Below are 10321 nucleotides of genomic sequence, written 5' to 3'. Positions count from 1 at the left end.
AAGAAGCAGGAACGCACGGATCCAGGAACGCCAAACAATGAGGCAAGAGGTTGAGGCTCACGAAAGGTAAGAGCAATGAGGCTAAGAACAACATTGAGAGTAAAAGAATTACATAAACATTTCAATATTTTTCATTGTAATATGCTCAATTATGTTAGTCAAATGCTGTTAATAATTTGGAGAAAGAACAACAAGGGCGAAAAGTAAGCCCAAGGATTTATTTTCTTGGACCAACCATGAGGTGGAACTGCTACTGAAAGGCAAGCAAGCTAACCGATAAGACTGACTGACGTAGGTGTCTGCATTCGCTTCCAAAGTTCTCAGTTTCTGCCTGTACAGACTACAACGCAACCCTGCAAGATTCAAACTTAAACGGATTGATCGACGTTTCCAAATGTCTTTGTGTAAGGGTCGCGGAAATGCCCGAGTAGTGTGGATACAAGGCCTAAACATAGCAATAAATATGCGTTTTTAAGGAAAACACTATTAAAGTGGATATAGTCCAAGAAAGACAACAGTTTTACAGCAGCATTGAGCATGTTCCTGCTATCAAAGAGAGCTTTACAGTTTACAGTGACGATATGATCACTTACCTCAGGATCCAGGAACATAGGAAGGAAGCAGGAACGTAAGAAGGATCCAGGAACGTCAAACAACAACAATTTGACGGCAAAGAGGTTGAGGCTCACGAAAAGGTAAGAGCAATGAGGCTAAGAACAACAATGAGAGTAAAAGAATTACATAAACATTTAAAATAAAATTATTAAAATGTGCTCAATTATGTTATTCAAATACTGATAATAATTTGGAGAAAGAACAACAATGGCTAAAAAAAGTAGCCCAGGGATTTATTTGCTTGGACCAACAATGAGGTGGAACTGCTACTGAAAGGCATGCGAGCTTACCTAACCGACAAGACTGAATGACGTGGGTGTCTGCATTCGTTTCCAAAGTTCTCTTTTTCTGCCCGTACAGACTACAACGCAACCCTTGCTGTGGCTGACGATTTGACCAAATCATTTGATTTCATTACTCAGTGTAATAAAATAGAAAAAAATAAACTTTCCCCCCAGTTTCCAAGCTGAGCCATTTTGTGTGTCAGGCCAACACGATGACTGGTGCACTATGGAAACTTCGGTAGGCCTGGCCACGATTTCAAGACAGGAACAGTTTTCCATGCAGGTTATTGAGATTTTACATCAGCAGAGTTTGATTGTGCAAAGTAAACTCAAACAAACTTGTTTCCGCCCAGTTTCGAGCTGGGGACCTTTTCGCGTGTGAGGCAAACGTGATAACCACTACACTACGGAAACCGATGAAAAGCTGTTTTTCACATGTTCGTCGGGAAATGCAACATTTATATTTTACTTACAATGTTCAAAATGCCGTTTGACATGTCTATTTTTTGACACATAGATATGTTAAACAGGATTCAGTCACAGCTGCTCTGTCATGGACATGAGTGACAGTCAATATATAGTAAACCTAAATGTTTCCACATGTATTCACTGTCGCCTAGATGCTGTAATAGCGCCACCTAGCGAGTGACGTGCCACATCCAGTGTTTGGGCGTTCCTCGTTAGTATAGTGGACAGTATCTCTGCCTGTCACGCAGAAGACCGGGGTTCGATTCCCTGACGGGGAGAACGTTTTACCTGTTAATTATTTACCAATGACGATATGATCACCTACCTCCGGATCCAGGAACGTAGGAAGGAAGCAGGAACGTATGACGGATCCAGGAACGTCAAACAATGAGGCGAAGAGGTTGAGGCTCACGAAAGGTAAGAGCAATGAGGCTAAGAACAACATTGAGAGTAAAAGAATTACATAAACATTTCAATATTTTTCATTGTAATATGCTCAATTATGTTAGTCAAATGCTGTTAATAATTTGGAGAAAAAGAACAACAAGGGCGAAAAGTAAGCCCAAGGATTTATTTTCTTGGACCAACCATGAGGTGGAACTGCTACTGAAAGGCAAGCAAGCTAACCGATAAGACTGACTGACGTAGGTGTCTGCATTCGCTTCCAAAGTTCTCAGTTTCTGCCTGTACAGACTACAACGCAACCCTGCAAGATTCAAACTTAAACGGATTGATCGACGTTTCCAAATGTCTTTGTGTAAGGGTCGGCGGAAATGCCCGTAGTGTGGGATACAAGGCCTAAACATAGCAATAAATATCGTTTTTAAGGAAAACACTATTAAAGTGGATATAGTCCAAGAAAGACAACAGTTTTACAGCAGCATTGAGCATGTTCCTGCTATCAAAGAGAGCTTTACAGTTTACAGTGACGATATGATCACTTACCTCAGGATCCAGGAACATAGGAAGGAAGCAGGAACGTAAGAAGGATCCAGGAACGTCAAACAACAACAATTTGACGGCAAAGAGGTTGAGGCTCACGAAAGGTAAGAGCAATGAGGCTAAGAACAACAATGAGAGTAAAAGAATTACATAAACATTTAAAATAAAATCATTAAAATGTGCTCAATTATGTTATTCAAATACTGATAATAATTTGGAGAAAGAACAACAATGGCTAAAAGTAAGCCCAGGGATTTATTTGCTTGGACCAACAATGAGGTGGAACTGCTACTGAAAGGCATGCAAGCTTACCTAACCGACAAGACTGACTGACGTGGGTGTCTGCATTCGTTTCCAAAGTTCTCTGTTTCTGCCCGTACAGACTACAACGCAACCCTTGCTGTGGCTGACGATTTGACCGAATCATTTGATTTCATTACTCAGTGTAATAAAATAGAAAAAAAATAAACTTTCCCCCCAGTTTCCAAGCTGAGCCATTTTGTGTGTCAGGCCAACACGATGACTAGTGCACTATGGAAACTTCGGTAGGCCTGGCCACGATTTCAAGACAGGAACAGTTTTCCATGCAGGTTATTGAGATTTTACATCAGCAGAGTTTGATTGTGCAAAGTAAACTCAAACAAACTTGTTTCTGCCCAGTTTCGAGCAGGGGACCTTTCGAGTGTGAGGCAAACGTGATAACCACTACACTACGGAAACCGATGAAAAGCTGTTTTTCACATGTTCGTCGGGAAATGCAACATTCATATTTTACTTACAATGTTCAAAATGCCGTTTGACATGTCTATTTTTGACACATAGATATGTTAAACAGGATTCAGTCACAGCTGCTGTCATGGACATGAGTGACAGTCAATATATAGTAAACCTAAATGTTTCCACATGTATTCACTGTCGCCCAGATGCTGTTATAGCGCCACCTAGCGAGTGACGTGCCACATCCAGTGTTTGGGCGTTCCTTGTTAGTATAGTGGACAGTATCTCTGCCTGTCACACAGAAGACCGGGGTTCGATTCCCTGGCGGGGAGAACGTTTTACCTGTTAATTATTTACCAATGACGATATGATCACCTACCTCCGGATCCAGGAACGTAGGAAGGAAGCAGGAACGTATGATGGATCCAGGAACGTCAAACAATGAGGCGAAGAGGTTGAGGCTCACGAAAGGTAAGAGCAATGAGGCTAAGAACAACATTGAGAGTAAAAGAATTACATAAACATTTCAATATTTTTCATTGTAATATGCTCAATTATGTTAGTCAAATGCTGTTAATAATTTGGAGAAAAAACAACAAGGGCGAAAAGTAAGCCCAAGGATTTATTTTCTTGGACCAACCATGAGGTGGAACTGCTACTGAAAGGCATGCAAGCTAACCGATAAGACTGACTGACGTAGGTGTCTGCATTCGCTTCCAAAGTTCTCAGTTTCTGCCTGTACAGACTACAACGCAACCCTGCAAGATTCAAACTTAAACGGATTGATCGACGTTTCCAAATGTCTTTGTGTAAGGGTCGCGGAAATGCCCGAGTAGTGTGGATACAAGGCCTAAACATAGCAATAAATATGCGTTTTTAAGGAAAACACTATTAAAGTGGATATAGTCCAAGAAAGACAACAGTTTTACAGCAGCATTGAGCATGTTCCTGCTATCAAAGAGAGCTTTACAGTTTACAGTGACGATATGATCACTTACCTCAGGATCCAGGAACATAGGAAGGAAGCAGGAACGTAAGAAGGATCCAGGAACGTCAAACAACAACAATTTGACGGCAAAGAGGTTGAGGCTCTCACGAAAGGTAAGAGCAATGAGGCTAAGAACAACAATGAGAGTAAAAGAATTACATAAACATTTAAAATAAAATCATTAAAATGTGCTCAATTATGTTATTCAAATACTGATAATAATTTGGAGAAAAAGAACAACAAAGAGGCGAAAAAAGTAAGCCCAAGGATTTATTTTCTTGGACCAACCATGAGGTGGAACTGCTACTGAAAGGCATGCAAGCTAACCGATAAGACTGACTGACGTAGGTGTCTGCATTAAACTTCCAAAGTTCTCAGTTTCTGCCTGTACAGACTACAACGCAACCCTGCAAGATTCAAACTTAAACGGATTGATCGGCGTTTCCAAATGTCTTTGTGTAAGGGTCATGGAAATGCCCGAGTAGTGTGGATACAAGGCCTAAACATAGCAATAAATATCGTTTTTTAAGGAAAACACTATTAAAGTGGATATAGTCCAAGAAAGACAACAGTTTTACAGCAGCATTGAGCATGTTCCTGCTATCAAAGAGAGCTTTACAGTTTACAGTGACGATATGATCACTTACCTCAGGATCCAGGAACATAGGAAGGAAGCAGGAACGTAAGAAGGATCCAGGAACGTCAAACAACAACAATTTGACGGCAAAGAGGTTGAGGCTCACGAAAGGTAAGAGCAATGAGGCTAAGAACAACAATGAGAGTAAAAGAATTACATAAACATTTAAAATAAAATCATTAAAATGTGCTCAATTATGTTATTCAAATACTGATAATAATTTGGAGAAAGAACAACAAGGGCGAAAAGTAAGCCCAAGGATTTATTTTCTTGGACCAACCATGAGGTGGAACTGCTACTGAAAGGCATGCAAGCTAACCGATAAGACTGACTGACGTAGGTGTCTGCATTCGCTTCCAAAGTTCTCAGTTTCTGCCTGTACAGACTACAACACAACCCTGCAAGATTCAAACTTAAACGGATTGATCGACGTTTCCAAATGTCTTTGTGTAAGGGTCAAAATGCCCGAGTAGTGTGGATACAAGGCCTAAACATAGCAATAAATATGCGTTTTTAAGGAAAACACTATTAAAGTGGATATAGTCCAAGAAAGACAACAGTTTTACAGCAGCATTGAGCATGTTCCTGCTATCAAAAAGAGCTTTACAGTTTACAGTGACGATATGATCACTTACCTCAGGATCCAGGAACATAGGAAGGAAGCAGGAACGTAAGAAGGATCCAGGAACGTCAAACAACAACAATTTGACGGCAAAGAGGTTGAGGCTCACGAAAGGTAAGAGCAATGAGGCTAAGAACAACAATGAGAGTAAAAGAATTACATAAACATTTAAAATAAAATCATTAAAATGTGCTCAATTATGTTATTCAAATACTGATAATAATTTGGAGAAAGAACAACAAGGGCGAAAAGTAAGCCCAAGGATTTATTTTCTTGGACCAACCATGAGGTGGAACTGCTACTGAAAGGCATGCAAGCTAACCGATAAGACTGACTGACGTAGGTGTCTGCATTCGCTTCCAAAGTTCTCAGTTTCTGCCTGTACAGACTACAACGCAACCCTGCAAGATTCAAACTTAAACGGATTGATCGACGTTTCCAAATGTCTTTGTGTAAGGGTCGCGGAAATGCCCGAGTAGTGTGGATACAAGGCCTAAACATAGCAATAAATATGCGTTTTTAAGGAAAACACTATTAAAGTGGATATAGTCCAAGAAAGACAACAGTTTTACAGCAGCATTGAGCATGTTCCTGCTATCAAAGAGAGCTTTACAGTTTACAGTGACGATATGATCACTTACCTCAGGATCCAGGAACATAGGAAGGAAGCAGGAACGTAAGAAGGATCCAGGAACGTCAAACAACAACAATTTGACGGCAAAGAGGTTGAGGCTCACGAAAGGTAAGAGCAATGAGGCTAAGAACAACAATGAGAGTAAAAGAATTACATAAACATTTAAAATAAAATCATTAAAATGTGCTCAATTATGTTATTCAAATACTGATAATAATTTGGAGAAAGAACAACAATGGCTAAAAGTAAGCCCAGGGATTTATTTGCTTGGACCAACAATGAGGTGGAACTGCTACTGAAAGGCATGCGAGCTTACCTAACCGACAAGACTGACTGACGTGGGTGTCTGCATTCGTTTCCAAAGTTCTCTGTTTCTGCCCGTACAGACTACAACGCAACCCTTGCTGTGGCTGACGATTTGACCGAATCATTTGATTTCATTACTCAGTGTAATAAAATAGAAAAAAAAATAAACTTTCCCCCCAGTTTCCAAGCTGAGCCATTTTGTGTGTCAGGCCAACACGATGACTAGTGCACTATGGAAACTTCGGTAGGCCTGGCCACGATTTCAAGACAGGAACAGTTTTCCATGCAGGTTATTGAGATTTTACATCAGCAGAGTTTGATTGTGCAAAGTAAACTCAAACAAACTTGTTTCTGCCCAGTTTCGAGCAGGGGACCTTTCGCGTGTGAGGCAAACGTGATAACCACTACACTACGGAAACCGATGAAAAGCTGTTTTTCACATGTTCGTCAGGAAATGCAACATTCATATTTTACTTACAATGTTCAAAATGCCGTTTGACATGTCTATTTTTGACACATAGATATGTTAAACAGGATTCAGTCACAGCTGCTCTGTCATGGACATGAGTGACAGTCAATATATAGTAAACCTAAATGTTTCCACATGTATTCACTGTCGCCTAGATGCTGTAATAGCGCCACCTAGCGAGTGACGTGCCACATCCAGTGTTTGGACCTTCCTCGTTAGTATAGTGGACAGTATCTCTGCCTGTCACGCAGAAGACCGGGGTTCGTTTCCTGACGGGGAGAACGTTTTACCTGTTAATTATTTACCAATGACGATATGATCACCTACCTCCGGATCCAGGAACGTAGGAAGGAAGCAGGAACGTATGACGGATCCAGGAACGTCAAACAATGAGGCGAAGAGGTTGAGGCTCACGAAAGGTAAGAGCAATGAGGCTAAGAACAACATTGAGAGTAAAAGAATTACATAAACATTTCAATATTTTTCATTGTAATATGCTCAATTATGTTAGTCAAATGCTGTTAATAATTTGGAGAAAGAACAACAAGGGCGAAAAGTAAGCCCAAGGATTTATTTTCTTGGACCAACCATGAGGTGGAACTGCTACTGAAAGGCATGCAAGCTAACCGATAAGACTGACTGACGTAGGTGTCTGCATTCGCTTCCAAAGTTCTCAGTTTCTGCCTGTACAGACTACAACGCAACCCTGCAAGATTCAAACTTAAACGGATTGATCGACGTTTCCAAATGTCTTTGTGTAAGGGTCGGCGGAAATGCCCGAGTAGTGTGGATACAAGGCCTAAACATAGCAATAAATATGCGTTTTTAAGGAAAACACTATTAAAGTGGATATAGTCCAAGAAAGACAACAGTTTTACAGCAGCATTGAGCATGTTCCTGCTATCAAAGAGAGCTTTACAGTGACGATATGATCACTTACCTCAGGATCCAGGAACATAGGAAGGAAGCAGGAACGTAAGAAGGATCCAGGAACGTCAAACAACAACAATTTGACGGCAAAGAGGTTGAGGCTCACGAAAGGTAAGAGCAATGAGGCTAAGAACAACAATGAGAGTAAAAGAATTACATAAACATTTAAAATAAAATTATTAAAATGTGCTCAATTATGTTATTCAAATACTGATAATAATTTGGAGAAAGAACAACAATGGCTAAAAGTAAGCCCAGGGATTTATTTGCTTGGACCAACAATGAGGTGGAACTGCTACTGAAAGGCATGCGAGCTTACCTAACCGACAAGACTGACTGACGTGGGTGTCTGCATTCGTTTCCAAAGTTCTCTGTTTCTGCCCGTACAGACTACAACGCAACCCTTGCTGTGGCTGACGATTTGACCGAATCATTTGATTTCATTACTCAGTGTAATAAAATAGAAAAAAAAATAAACTTTCCCCCCAGTTTCCAAACTGAGCCATTTTGTGTGTCAGGCCAACACGATGACTAGTGCACTATGGAAACTTCGGTACAAACATTGCTATTGTGCTTTCTTTGACTCTTTCATAGTGTTTATTTATTTACAAACCATTAAACACAGAGGTACTGTTAATATGTTGCTGCTACATACGTGTTTCAGAATATTTTCAATGGCTAAATACTACAGTATGTCTAAAATGGGGTTAAATTGATAATAGGTTAAACACAGACACTTTGTTCTATCTGTCTGTCTAGCTGTTACCTAGTCATTAAAAAGGCTGATTTATGTTAACATGAATAACTGTTAATTATTACTATATAATATGGATACTATTTAGCTACAGTCGTGTTTCAGGCAATTCTTGTGTATATTTTCAATAAAATAATACAGTTCATGTCTAAGATGGGTTTATTTGCTATGGCAAACAACATATAGAATTATTGTTAATAGATTAATATGTGAATAATACATTTTGATCTATCTATCTATCTATCTATCTATCTATCTATCTATCTATCTATCTATCTATCTATCTATCTATCTATCTATCTATCTATCTATCTGTGCTGTTACTTAGTCATTACAAATGCAGATTGATGTTAAAATAAATAACTGTTTATGTAACAGTATGACTATATTTTGATTATTACTATATAATATACATTGTGTTTTGCTGTGCACAGGAGATAATGACGAAGACAACCAACTTCTTTCCCGGAAAGACTATGGTGTCTTTCAGGAAGGGTCCATCAGGCCATCTGCGGCAGGATCCCTTGTGAAGACCAATGCTCTCACTGTGGTCTTTGAGCGGGGAGGGGATGTGTCTGACCGACTGGAGGTGATGGGGGAGTATGTGTTGCAGTTTGGAAAGTACAAGGGTAAATTGTTTAGGTGGCTCCTGGAAAATGATGTTGGCTACACCATCTACCTGATGAAAAAGGTAGAGGAGGAGGAGAGAGATGGAACCTTCAACCCTCATTTCTGGACTATGCCAGGAGCTTCCAGGAAATTAGGGACCTCAGGGAGTATCTAGCTTCCAGGCTGCCTGCGCCACCAGTGGCATCAGAGGGTGACAATACTGTCGGCTTTGGAGCCAGGGCAAAGGACACCTGGAGGCAGATCTGGGAGAGCAGGGCAGACGGATATGCTGCCTTCATCGTAGGAGTAAAGTGCATCAAAAACAGCAAAATGTACAACCTGCAGCAGTACATCCTCAAGCAGCAGAGGGCTGAGTCTGGGGAGTCCTTTCCACCACCTGCAGGAGTCTCCACTACATCAGCTGCCCCTACACCGCCTACATCTAGCATTCTAGGTCAGTACACAAAAATATGCAAATACAGATGTTTAGTATTTTATGACCTGACACACAATAATTGTTATTGTTTAATCTTCTAGCGATGGAGGAAGATGAGGAGTTGGAGAGGGGGATGCTGAATCTGTCTCCCTGTAAATTTGCCACTGAACTAAGTAGGTGGAGATAGTTTAATTAACAGAGTGTTTTTTAAACTCTTACTGTTTACGATAGTACTGTAGTCTAATCTAGTAGTCACCTGTGCTTTCAGGACCAGCAGCATTCTCCAGAGCCCCGGCTGTGTCTCCACCAACAGGTTTTTCTCCATCGGTGTAGAGGGAGGATTCTGTTCTCAGCAGAATCCTCCTGCTATTACTGTTCTCCTTCAACTAGTTTGTTATTTTGGCCGTGTTCAGGCCTGTTCTGATGCTTGTGTTCTCTTACTCTCCCACTAACCTAAGGAATTAACAGGTCAGCGAAGATGGTAAGTGTTTTCTTTTTTTTTTTTTTGCATGCTTTTTCTCAGGCTGTCATTCAAGGATTTGGCATTTTCTTTTGCCATGCCACATCTTTGAATGACAGGCAGTGTGCTTACTATATATTCATATTGTTTCTGTGCTTTACCTGTTTTCTTAAAAGCATTGTGTTTTGTCATTGCAAATAAATAGCAATTCAAAATTTAAGGTTTTTTTTAGTTTTCAGTCTGTACTCACAGTTTGTTAGAGAGACAACAGGTAAAGACACATTCTGAAGCATAAACAGACTTGACTGTGGGAGGAAAATGACACTGAATTGTTTTTACAGCACACAGGGCCAGAGCCAACAGCGACGGTTTCCAGACCTGCCAAGCCTGATGACTCCTCTGGGATTGTTGCTTCTGTGAAAGGTTATTATATTAGTTCATTTCTCACTT

General features: G+C 40.3%; 1 protein-coding gene, 2 long non-coding RNA genes and 2 other non-coding genes across 7 annotated transcripts in view; 3 read left to right on the top strand and 2 right to left on the bottom strand.

Annotated features, from left to right (window-relative positions):
* The window catches only part of LOC114573071 (uncharacterized), a 10443-nt gene extending 6328 nt beyond the window's left edge, over nucleotides 1-4115 (top strand). Inside the window, exons 1-5 of one of the 2 annotated variants that reach the window (XR_003694862.1) lie at nucleotides 45-66; nucleotides 1705-1784; nucleotides 2318-2413; nucleotides 3418-3497; nucleotides 4030-4115. This is a non-coding gene — a long non-coding RNA (uncharacterized LOC114573071). Of the gene's footprint in view, nucleotides 1-44; nucleotides 67-1704; nucleotides 1785-2317; nucleotides 2414-3417; nucleotides 3498-4029 lie in introns of those variants that run through there. The other variant, XR_003694861.1, reaches the window with a different exon arrangement.
* LOC114573069 (uncharacterized) lies at nucleotides 45-3426 on the bottom strand. Of its 2 annotated transcripts, none has more exons than XR_003694858.1 (4): nucleotides 3406-3426; nucleotides 2313-2428; nucleotides 1693-1799; nucleotides 45-81 (listed from the first exon to the last, which is right to left on the bottom strand). It is a non-coding gene; the product is annotated as an uncharacterized LOC114573069 (long non-coding RNA). The 2 variants fall into 2 exon arrangements; XR_003694859.1 differs by lacking the exon at nucleotides 45-81 and adding an exon at nucleotides 692-710.
* On the bottom strand, nucleotides 1240-1313 carry trnav-cac (transfer RNA valine (anticodon CAC)). Its single transcript has one exon. It is a non-coding gene; the product is annotated as a tRNA-Val (tRNA).
* trnad-guc (transfer RNA aspartic acid (anticodon GUC)) lies at nucleotides 1574-1645 on the top strand. The gene has a single exon. It is a non-coding gene; the product is annotated as a tRNA-Asp (tRNA).
* A 3341-nt stretch (nucleotides 4116-7456) lies between the features above and the next one.
* The window catches only part of LOC114573624 (uncharacterized), a 28356-nt gene continuing 25491 nt past the window's right edge, over nucleotides 7457-10321 (top strand). The window contains exon 1 of the mRNA XM_028605903.1: nucleotides 7457-7723. The gene's annotated coding sequence lies outside the window, so the exon portion shown is untranslated. The remainder of the gene's footprint in view (nucleotides 7724-10321) is intronic.

This window comes from Perca flavescens, chromosome 18 (assembly GCF_004354835.1).
Source record: "Perca flavescens isolate YP-PL-M2 chromosome 18, PFLA_1.0, whole genome shotgun sequence".
NCBI lineage: Eukaryota > Metazoa > Chordata > Actinopteri > Perciformes > Percidae > Perca > Perca flavescens.
Note: the sequence above shows the minus strand (reverse complement) of the source record. Positions and strands in the feature narration are given on the sequence as shown.